This window comes from Macrosteles quadrilineatus, unplaced genomic scaffold, assembly GCF_028750875.1.
Source record: "Macrosteles quadrilineatus isolate MER2022 unplaced genomic scaffold, UCM_ALF_1.0 Scaffold_7__1_contigs__length_78375512, whole genome shotgun sequence".
Taxonomy (NCBI): domain Eukaryota; kingdom Metazoa; phylum Arthropoda; class Insecta; order Hemiptera; family Cicadellidae; genus Macrosteles; species Macrosteles quadrilineatus.
Genome location: NW_026542600.1, coordinates 72,384,857 through 72,396,371, shown reverse-complemented (window position 1 = coordinate 72,396,371; position 11,515 = coordinate 72,384,857). Strand labels below are relative to the sequence as shown.

Genomic DNA, 11,515 nt, shown 5'->3' with positions numbered 1-11,515 from the left:
AAAACTTGGTTCAACATATACGAAAGTAACATTTTTAAATATAGTAATATCTTTGTGGTTTTCACTTAGCTCACAATCACTTTTCATAATTTTTAGTAAAGTTAGTATTTTCTATAAATACGTGTTGCTACGAATTCGCTCGAGTAATCACAAAGCATTGTGGAACACTTTTGCAATCTCAATCTGCATTTTCAGCGTTCAAAGCTAAACAATTTTGGAAGGGAAACAGACGATTGATAGCAATAATCTTTTACTTTAACGTCACCCGATTGTGAAAAGGCAGTGTGAATTTGGTGGGTGGAGCGTAGGGTTTTGGCGGGAGAGGGAGGGGCAGCCACTTTGACGGATACATTGAGAATAGCAGGAAATGTGTGTTTTAATAAATGGAAGAATAATTCCAAGTAAAATGTTTTAGCCTCTTTCATTCTAAGTCTGTTTCGAAGGTCGTATTTCGATCGTAAGAATTTTAAATTTAAAAAATAACAAAACCATAGGGTTTATTCACCAAAGCTGCAGAGCTGCGACTTGTAAAAGTAGGGTGACGTAGTTAAGACAATTAGAGATTATCTTTTGTGTAGTTTAGAAACTGTGTCGGTCTGAGTTGTTCTGTGACTTGGAAGTAGATCAATATTTGTTGTCTAATATTGTGAATCCAATTTTTACTTCCTATTTTTAGAGATTGTTTACTTCCGATTGTTAAGAGATCTAAAGATGGATTTTTTTTCTGACGACAATCCAAATTTTGTCCCATGTCTTTTTGTTGTTTTCATCTACAATATATACTTACCAGCATAGTTTCTTTGCAAAATATTTCCAAACTATAATTTATAGTTTTGTGTTGCAAAAATAATTATACAATACTCATTAGATTAAATACTTTATTTAACAGCTTTTCGTCAGTATACAAGAGTTAATCCAAGAGATGCTAAAGAAACTTAGTTGTAGAGGTTAAACTTTGTCAGGATGAAATCAAAATTTAACAATTAAAACATTTTATTCTGTTTAGGAAATATGTTTTTTATTATGTTACAGAAGTTGCATAAACTACACAGATATGCGCTAGGGTTGTTTATGTTGTAGTTACTTAACAAGAGACCTTTGAAGATGAATTTGTATAGATAAATTTGTATCTTTTAGAGTCGTCAGTGAGAAGAACGCGACCGCGGGAGATGATGACGGATATCACCTAAAACTATCACGGTGTTGTCGTGATTGGGGAAGCAATGTATGTCATTTACAGTTCTCTGTATATGCATTGTTTTATTTTGTTACGCAATTTCTGTTAATCCGAACAGTTGGATAGTCAATATCAAGAACAATCATAAGGTTGTTCAGTAATTAATATTCACGTACACTACCTGTTTTCCCCTATTTCCCGGACGGTTGGACACTCTAAAAGTATTGTAGTATAACAGAGCAAAAGCTGATAAAATACCTAAATTGGAAGAAATTCTGTTTACTCAGTTTCCATCAATGTTATCAACATAGGTTTTTTAAGAAACCAAGTTAATTATTACTGTTAAAGTGATATTCCTGGTTCAAATGAAAATACAATAGTTTGTTTTTATTTTACACATGACTTTTACGAATATCTAGATACTTACGTACGGTAACTCACAATCGATTATGAGATTGATATTCTTGTTGTAGATGTAGACACTTACTTCCAGGTTCTTTGTGGGATTTGTGTCTCTATCGCACCTGTTCTAGTGTAGATTTTATAAGTAAACCGTGTGCTGTGAAGCGGCAGGTCTGTTGGTGTGACACAAATAGTTTACCCATGAGCCCGACCACCTCGTAAATTTATTTAAAATATGTATTTTAATGTAAGTATTAGTTTCAAATTCCACTGCATGTATTTGTTATATGGTAATTTATCAGCCGAGTTCATAGAATAAATATATATTGTTGTTACTTAGATTTATTATATATCCCTGTTAAATTAGTATTAGCTTTTTTTACTCCACATCTGTATTTCGTATTTACTGGGATTTAATCAACATTACCATAAGGACGTTAAATGACTCCAATATCGCATTTAAATTGTAAATAACAGTCAAATTTACCTACTTTAATATTGAGGTCTGTTTGTTTACAAGAATTCTGTGACTATTAATTTGAAATCCAAACAAAGACCTCTTAACGCGTGCCTTATAACAAGGAAGTAGGAGACAGAGATTTCCTTCTTACGACAGTACTCCAACAGGAACTGAACAAGAGTCGGGGAGGACTGAATGAATGGCGGATATCGACCTAGAGTATGAATGGGCCCGGAACACGGGGTCCAAATATTATTGACCCAGCATACGCCATTCAGGCGAAGTAATTGAAACTAGGGAATAAAAAGGATAAAGAGGAGTGCAAAGGGAAGCGAGGGAAAGACGGTGGGAGGAGAGGTCGATATAGGGGGTGAAAGGGTGAGAGAGGGAGGCTGTGGCAGAGTATGCGCTGAGAACAGAGAGAGAGAGTCAGCAGTAGACTCATCAGCAGGCAGCAGCACAGCAGCAGTGGCAGTCGACGACGACCCACGAGACGAGGCGCAGTGAGCAGTGAGGCCAGGCGGTGAGTAGTGAGTACTCTCTCACATCACAGAGAACTATCTCATAGCGGTGGACATCTAGTCTGCACTACCGCTCACTTACACCACATTACTGTTGTCATTTATTGCACTTTACACTTAAAACTTTTTTTAATCCTTTAGAAAACAGTAAAAAAAAGTAATTTTTTAATATTACACATTTTAATGTATGTGTAGTAAATATTTGATCTAATATTAATTTTACTGTATAAGTCTCATTTGTGTTTGTTGTAAACTGTATAATATAATTACTCATATGAAGGTAAACTATAACAACAATTTAACTCAAGAAAAAGTGCACTATAATATTTTTGTGGTTGATAATCTAAGTATTGTATTAGTAAAATATAAAATTTCTAAAATTATACCAGTGAGTAGTGTTTTAAGTAGTATATAGTAGATATAATGTGTTGTAAAATTCATTTACATTGCAATTTTTTCCTCGATCAAAAGTTAATAAGAAAGCCTGAACAGTTATGTAAGCGTACTACAGTATCTCACTGGTGAAACAAATAAATAATACAGTCGAAAATTTGTGTTGCATCTCCTTATAAACATAACGTGTTTATATAAAATATCAAGGAAAAGAGTCCCCGTATTTCTAGGTAACGAGTAGTACGCTCACCGTAGTCATAGTGAATCGCTTCTTCTCTTTCATTCATGAATTCATTTTATTTCAGTGGCTTTGGTGGTTGCTATTATTTTAACTTGATGTTTAAAACAATTTAAAGTTTGTCATCCACTTTGGATGGTGGTTCTTCATAAAATTATCATTGAGAACCTCATACGTAGTTTTAAATTTTGTATTTTAAAAAGTTGCTATCAATTTATACTATCATTACATTATTATAATTTTACGTATTTCCTGTGAATTTTAGAACATATTTTTAATGTTAATAAATTTAAATTATAATTGATTCATAACGTATGCCTCCTCAAAGCATGAACAACTAAAGTATCAAAAATTGGCAGTCTTTAAAATATAGTGTTTGCCGTTTGAAAATCCCCAGAAATGTTTTCAATAATCCAGCTAAGTGTATTTTGTTTAATTGGTGTACATATGTATATATACATATAAGGTCATAAAATAAATGTTTTAAATCTTAATTACTTTTTATTTAAATAATTTCCGTATTACTGAAACAAAGTTAACATTTGCTTTATCCTATAAATTCGTAATACAATTTACGAAAACAATTAAATACATTTAATATTGGTGCAACGAATCCATTTTTTTTTATAATGTAACCACATACAAACGGACGTCTTTGGTTCGATAACATAATAACGTTATAACATAAACAATTTTTTAACAATTGGCAGTTACATAGTTGTTGACTCATTGTTAAAAAAAATTATACATATCCCTAACTCTAGTGAAAAAAATTTTACTCATAAACACAACCAGTTCAGAATAAATCACTAACAACAAATGTGAGTGAATCATTTTAGAATTGATAATATGAGATTGCAGTATTTTTCTATTTCACCAGTCAATACTTCTTAGGAAATAGTGCATTGTGTAAAAGTAGGACAATTAGTAAAGTTTCTTACAAAATGCACTGTAATATCCACAATTTTATACAGAATATTAATTTAAATATGACATAATAAATATGTTACAAGAAATTAATAATATGTAAAAAGTAGTAATGCAATTTAAACATTGAGGTTTGGTTAGTTGAATGCAAGTAAATAAACAAACCTGACTTTGTGTTCAGAAACAGTTTGGACGTAGAGGGGTTGATTAGAGGACTGTTTGTACGGTCGGATAATACATTTGTCTTTCACTAGTCCGGAAGAGTTTCGATCCAGAAAGAAAATAGAAACGCCAGAAAATTGTGTTCCTGTTGAAGATCTCATGTCACTAGAAATCAAGAAAAACTTATAATACATAAATAGTTTGAAAATATTTCCAAACTTTCGTGTAAATATTATTTTTATGACTAGATTCATAGTTTTAAAACGATTGTTCCATCAAAATTTCGTATTTTAATATTTGTTATCTTTATTTGTTTGTTTGACTATACAATAATAACATTTTGGATATTTTCAATTCTTAACTCATATAAGTTTTACAACTCTCGAGAATGTTTGCAAATACACTACAAGTTAATCTTTATCACCGATTCTATTTAAGCTTGAACGATGCAAGATAGTGGTTAAATTCTGTACTGGTATACCTTACCCTCAAATAATGATTGTAATCATAGTTTGTTGCAAATACACTACAAGTTAATCTTTATCACCGATTCTATTTAAGCTTGAACGATGCAAGATAGTGGTTAAATTCTGTACTGGTATACCTTACCCTCAAATAATGATTGTAATCATAGTTTGTTGCAAATACACTACAAGTTAATCTTTATCACCGATTCTATTTAAGCTTGGACGATGCAAGATAGTGGTTAAATTCTGTACTGGTATACCTTACCCTCAAATAATGATTGTAATCATAGTTTGTTGCAAATACACTACAAGTTAATCTTTATCACCGATTCTATTTAAGCTTGGACGATGCAAGATAGTGGTTAAATACTGTACTGGTATACCTTACCCTCAAATAATGATTGTAATCATAGTTTGTTGCAAACACACTACAAGTTAATCTTTATCACCGATTCTATTTAAGCTTGGACGATGCAAGATAGTGGTTAAATACTGTACTGGTATACCTTACCCTCAAATAATGATTGTAATCATAGTTTGTTGCAAACACACTACAAGTTAATCTTTATCACCGATTCTATTTAAGCTTGGACGATGCAAGATAGTGGTTAAATACTGTACTGGTATACCTTACCCTCAAATAATGATTGTAATCATAGTTTGTTGCAAACACACTACAAGTTAATCTTTATCACCGATTCTATTTAAGCTTGGACGATACAAGATAGTGGTTAAATTCTGTACTGGTATACCTTACCCTCAAATAATGATTGTAATCATAGTTTGTTGCAAACACACTACAAGTTAATCTTTATCACCGATTCTATTTAAGCTTGGACGATGCAAGATAGTGGTTAAATTCTGTACTGGTATACCTTACCCTCAAATAATGATTGTAATCATAGTTTGTTGCAAACACACTACAAGTTAATCTTTATCACCGATTCTATTTAAGCTTGGACGATGCAAGATAGTGGTTAAATTCTGTACTGGTACCTTACCCTCAAATAATGATTGTAATCATAGTTTGTTGCAAATACACTACAAGTTAATCTTTATCACCGATTCTATTTATGCTTGAACGATGCAAGATAGCGATCAAATACTGTACTGGTACCTTACCATTAAATAATTAATGTAATTATAGTTTGTCGGTTGTGTTGTCAATCTCTCTTACCGAAGATTGAACGATATCCAAAGACCACCTGTACGCAATCAATGCCTTTATTGAGAATTGAGTTTTTAAGTACAGCCACAACTATACATTTAACGGAAAATACCTGACTAATAATGGCGCGTAATTGTTACGTTTGAGTAATAAGTATTATCATAAATTAGTTTTGAGTACTGTAATATTAAAAAATAAAACAGATGATGAAAACTATACTCGCTAATTCGAATACTACGTAATTCAAGTATGTTTCAAATGGAAGTGAGGTTCCTCAATACTTAGACGATGTCAAATGAGGATGTTGCAAATACTCAAAAAATTTTAATCAGACCTTATTGCAAGAATATATATTTTTATAGATATAGTCTTAAAAAAATATACTTCAAGTGTAATTTGCTAATAATATTAATAAGATCAGTTAGTTAGGAAATAGGTTAAATTGCTGCAGAGAAGAGTGGTAAAAGAAAATATTTTTGGAGTTTAATTTGGCAAAGTCATAATTTTTCATTAGGATATTGATGAATAATAACATACTACATGTTGACGTTAAAAATACTTACATGAAAGCGTTTTAGTTTCTGATATCAAAATATTTAAGCCACAGCAAACCTACAAACTACCGAATTTTCATTTGCATTTCCTAAACAGATCAAATTTATTCCCCGAATAAATATAACATTAGATTATATAACCTTGGATTTGAAGAGTACTTAGGTTTGCTGCTACAGGGGAAGATACAAGTACTTTAGTAAAGACTGTAATATGAAATTCATACATTTCCGAAATTTGATCAATATTTATCCATAAAAAAGTACAATAGTCCACTTTTTCTCCTTAAGATCAATTGCTTTGTAATCTTTAATCGTACAACAACGCTTCAATACACTATTATAAATTATTTGTTTTTTAAGCTCTACACGATGTATGTATTGTAAATTTGGAACTTCTACTGTATGTTTTAAAGGTAACAATTTGGAAAAGAAACAAAATTTGGAAAATATAAACATTTGAACGAATAGTGTTTTTGGTCTCTGGGCTTATCAAAATACAAGTAAATCGGTCTCGGGTGTAGGTCTTAACGTGCCAATAGCTACTATCCTGTAGGGAAATTCACCAACATGCTAGTGACATAAAATAAAACCAATTTCGTGAAATGATTGAAAAATAATAGAACAATGACAAAACATTCGCATTCTTGAACACTTTACATGATTGGTCGAGTAATTAATCTCTTGTAATACGTTATTGTGTACAATGATATAAATAGCTATATTTGATTTTTTGCATTATAAAGATATAATTCAATTGATTTCTTAAATGTATACCATAGCATGTGTATAACACATTGAATTTAATTATTATTATTCATATATACGTCAACTGTGGCGTGAATGCTTTCACATTTTGGGAAGTAATAAATTCACACAATAAAGATGGTTTTGTATGTTTTGCGCAAGACAGGTGCAGTTTCTCCTCGATAAATTGGTAACATTCCTTTTATGTAAGTAAAATTAAGGCATCGCTTCAGGTCTTCGTGTTGTCAAGCAACAAGAGGACTGAATAGGACATAGTCCTAAAACAGCCTCAGCCCAGTAGGGCTTCAGCTTCCTGTATTGCAACGTCACGAAGAAGGAGAGGAACAAAATATGTTTATTGGAGTGGTAAAATTTGAGTTCGGTCTTCCGAAATCCGAAACACCTAGCATTGCGTTGTTGTGGTCTATTATGATCTTTATGAAGAACTGGTAAAATTGGTATCAATAAAATTGTAAACTTTGTAAAATTGTAAAATTTGTAAACTTTCGCCAGGTGTACATTAGACACATCACAAAAAAGTTTTGCCATGGCAAAAGGCGTCATAAAATAACTAAAATATTGGTCAAGTTGTTATTTGAAATGCCTTGTGTTATTTTCTTTAAAAAATATTTTAATTTTAGGACAGAATGCTATGAAATTACAATATTTGGATCAAGCACTACACGTTTTATAAAATATTACGTTTTGATATCACAATTACTGTAATAAGAAATGTTGACTATTAAAAATACCACTCCTAATGCTCCTTTTCAAATCAAAGCCTATTGTCACATCTAAAGTGAAGTTGCAGTCTTATACCGTTTTTATACCGTACTCATGATACCGTTTTAAGTCCTTACTTAAAAATTCTGCTATGGACGAGTGAGTCAAGTCTGAGTCAACTCGGATTGAATCTTTTGTCCCAATTAAAACAGCAAATAACGGATTTCCAGCTAGTTGTTTAGTTTAAATTAAAATTTATATAAAACAAGTATTGCGGTATTTTCCCTCTTATGACGCATATCAATCTCAAGTCTGTGCGAGGACTTTGTAAATAACATATTTGTTAAGTCATCAAAACAAAATAGTTGAAAGAACTGTTTAATATTAGTACAGGAGTACGAGTTCGAGCCCAGACCAGCATTGTCTTCAAAGGCTTTTACTATCTTCTGCAATTTTCATTTTCCACAGATTTTAGTTCATCAGGTACCCATATTCACCAACTAAATAGAATACAACAGGATCTTTGGAGTGCAGGTGCCACGATAGACGTAGACAGATATTGATTTAAAATCCTTAAACTAAATACAGAAATTAAAAAAAAACTCTTAAAGTGGCCGAAGCATGGCTAGTAATGTCCAGGTTCCTAACACTTCGAAATAGATTAGGACGTTTGAATGGGAAGATTTTGGGAAATTATGTACCGAGATCATCCATAGCCGTCTCTAGTTTAAGGCCACGGCTTTCGATGTGGCAACGCCGCGACTCATCCCCACCCTCACACTGGTCCAACTCCAGGTATTGCCGCCAGCGGTAAAGGCCCGTTTTGCCAGAAGCGTCTCGTGCGTCTGACGCTCAGCGTCTATCGCTCCGCGTCAATCGCTGCCCACTGCTTTGCATTATTTTAGGTTAGTCTATTTTGCCAGAAGCGTCTATCGCTACGGCCGCCAGCGTCTGTAACTGAGACGCTAGCGTCTGACGCGGACCACTGCTCCTGGAGCAGACGGAGACGCAGTCGCTAGCGATTATTACTGGAATAAGTACGTGTTTAGTTGTTGACTTAATTTTTGTTTACTTAAATAAGTGGTGTTTTCAAGTTTAGTGACATGTCACAATCAAAGTGGGGATTCAATAGTGAAGAAGATTAAAACTAGTTAAAAACTAGATGAAACTAGTGAAACTTGGTCTCATCAGAGCGGAGGTGATTTTCAATTAATAATTTAAAATATCCCTTTTCAGGTCTCTTTAAAAACATAGTACGCACTTCTTCCCTAGGTTTGCACAACATTATTTCTAATAATTCTTCATCGTCAAATTCTTCAACTAACAAATACTTTACTAATATTTATTTATATTAGTAATTTACTTATATTTTATTGATTTTTATTTGATTTTTATAGCTCATTTTCAGAAACACTCCTTTCGCCACTAAAGTAAACCACTCAAGGATCAAATAATCGCAGGGTACAGACGCTTCTGGCAAAATAGGCCCGAGCGATAGACGCTCAGCGATTATCGCTCTAGCGATCATCGCTGAGCGTCAGACGCACCAGACGCTTCTGGCAAAACGGGCCTTAAAACGTGCAACGTTTCGCCAAAACTGTGCTTATTCACGTTGAAAGCTATGCAAATGGAACCAGTTAAATAGATTCGTTTTTAGCATGATGAAATACCGCTAACAACGTTTCAGATTGTATTACGAAATACTAATTAATACATGTTTATATAAACTTATATTCACCACTTAATTCCAACCCTGAATATTATGCACAAGTGATATACATTTGCGATTAAAAACGGAACCATTTTGGAACCTAATGAGTGTATGAAAAAAATACTATTAAACTAGGCCTAGGCTTCCCCTGACATTCTTCTAAATTTTATTATAAACTGGTCGTCCTGTGGTCGAAAACTCGGCCAACAATATTTACTGCTCTATTTCCAATCCACGCTGTAAATAAAACATGTGATTAGAATTTCTTAAAATTTTTTTATTTCCTGTTTATTTCGTCACCAGAATGGCAACCCAAAAGGTCCATATTAATTTTTTAATTTTAAATATTTTTTTTGCTTATTTTTGAGTCAATTTAAATAACTTCTTGATAAAAGGATTGGTTGGAGGATATGTTGATTCGCCTATTGGGTCTGATGATGATCGGAGTGTCCAATCGAAATCGATCACCACTTACCATCTTTTGTATATTTACCGTCTTGTGAGTAACAGTATAAGCGTAAATATATGTTTTAAGTGTTATAAGACGTATCTTTATTTACTTTCCGTATTCTTAAAGAGAAAAAAAAATAGACTGTTGTTGTTTGCTTGTTAATGGACATTGTTCAATCAAATTTGGTATTTATTTTTATTAAATAAACTATCAACATTTCAATAAAGACACCCCTCATTACATTCCCTGTTGCAGAAAACCTAGGTACTAAAATTAATGTTATTTAAATAGGAAATAAATATGGCAATTTTTCTGGGAATATTTTAGTGGAAATCTAGTTCGCTTAGTCTGCAGGTTCGCTGCGGCGGGAGTAATTAAAGTGACTATGATACTAAAAATAGTAGATGGTCAAACTATGCAGCTTTACTGTGAAATTACCTGTTTTCGTTACATATTTATCACTTGCGGAAATTCATCATTACATTGTTTACTATGGAACAAGAATGCTTACTATGCAAAAGTAATGTTTATTATCTTTTTTTGGATTTTGCCGACGTAAACAAAGATTTTTATTTTGTTGTCAACTGTTTCAATTTTACAACAACCAAAGTCAATATTAACTTTAAATTGAAGGCATTGCCTAAAAAATGCTATGAGTTTTGTAATGTTCCTAACTGTAATAAAGACATTTCCAAAGTCTGTTTTTATTAAGAAAATAATTGGTCTTTGTAATGTAGCAAAAGGTAAGGTTTCAAAACACGAGTGAAAGTGGGTCATACATATTCTTGACCATTTAAAGTGCTCGACAAATCTCGCACATCAAACATAGTCTCAAATATGTAATGACTCAATTTCTACTCTTGTTAAATAACATACTATTTCAACAATAATAAGTCAACGGCATTTATAGACTAATAAAAATAAATCTATATTTTTCGTGATTGCATGCTTTAGAAATAATGGATAAAAGTAACTTTTTCCATTATTTGTGTTCAAATCAGGTTTTAAAAGAGGGAGACTTTTGTCGATTGATTGTCAACTACTTTGGCCTTCTCTTTCTCCGCTCTCTCGAGTAAATTTTCTATCAGAAGATCTGATTCGCTGAGTAAAATTTTATTTAGAGCTTTTAACGTTGAATTCAATCACTTAATCAGACTGTTTCCTATTTTTTTTATTAAACTCAATTTGATAAATAACAAGAAATTCAATGATGACATTCAATTAGTCTTTAAATATACACACAATATATACAGGGTGTCCCGGAACTCTCTACCAATATTTTAGGGCATTGCTCCTGGGTAAGAAACATAACTAAATATGATATTTAAACTGTCCGGAAGTCCTTAGTTACTCACACAGCTGCCATTTTGTTTTTTTCAGTTATTATTTTTTTTTTTCTAAAGAACGGTTGAACATA

General features: G+C 32.3%; 1 protein-coding gene across 1 annotated transcript in view; it reads left to right on the top strand.

Annotated features, from left to right (window-relative positions):
• Positions 1-2,439: 2,439 nt before the first annotated feature.
• The window catches only part of LOC128998567 (uncharacterized), a 42,218-nt gene continuing 33,142 nt past the window's right edge, over positions 2,440-11,515 (top strand). The window contains exon 1 of the mRNA XM_054424762.1: positions 2,440-2,562. The gene's annotated coding sequence lies outside the window, so the exon portion shown is untranslated. The remainder of the gene's footprint in view (positions 2,563-11,515) is intronic.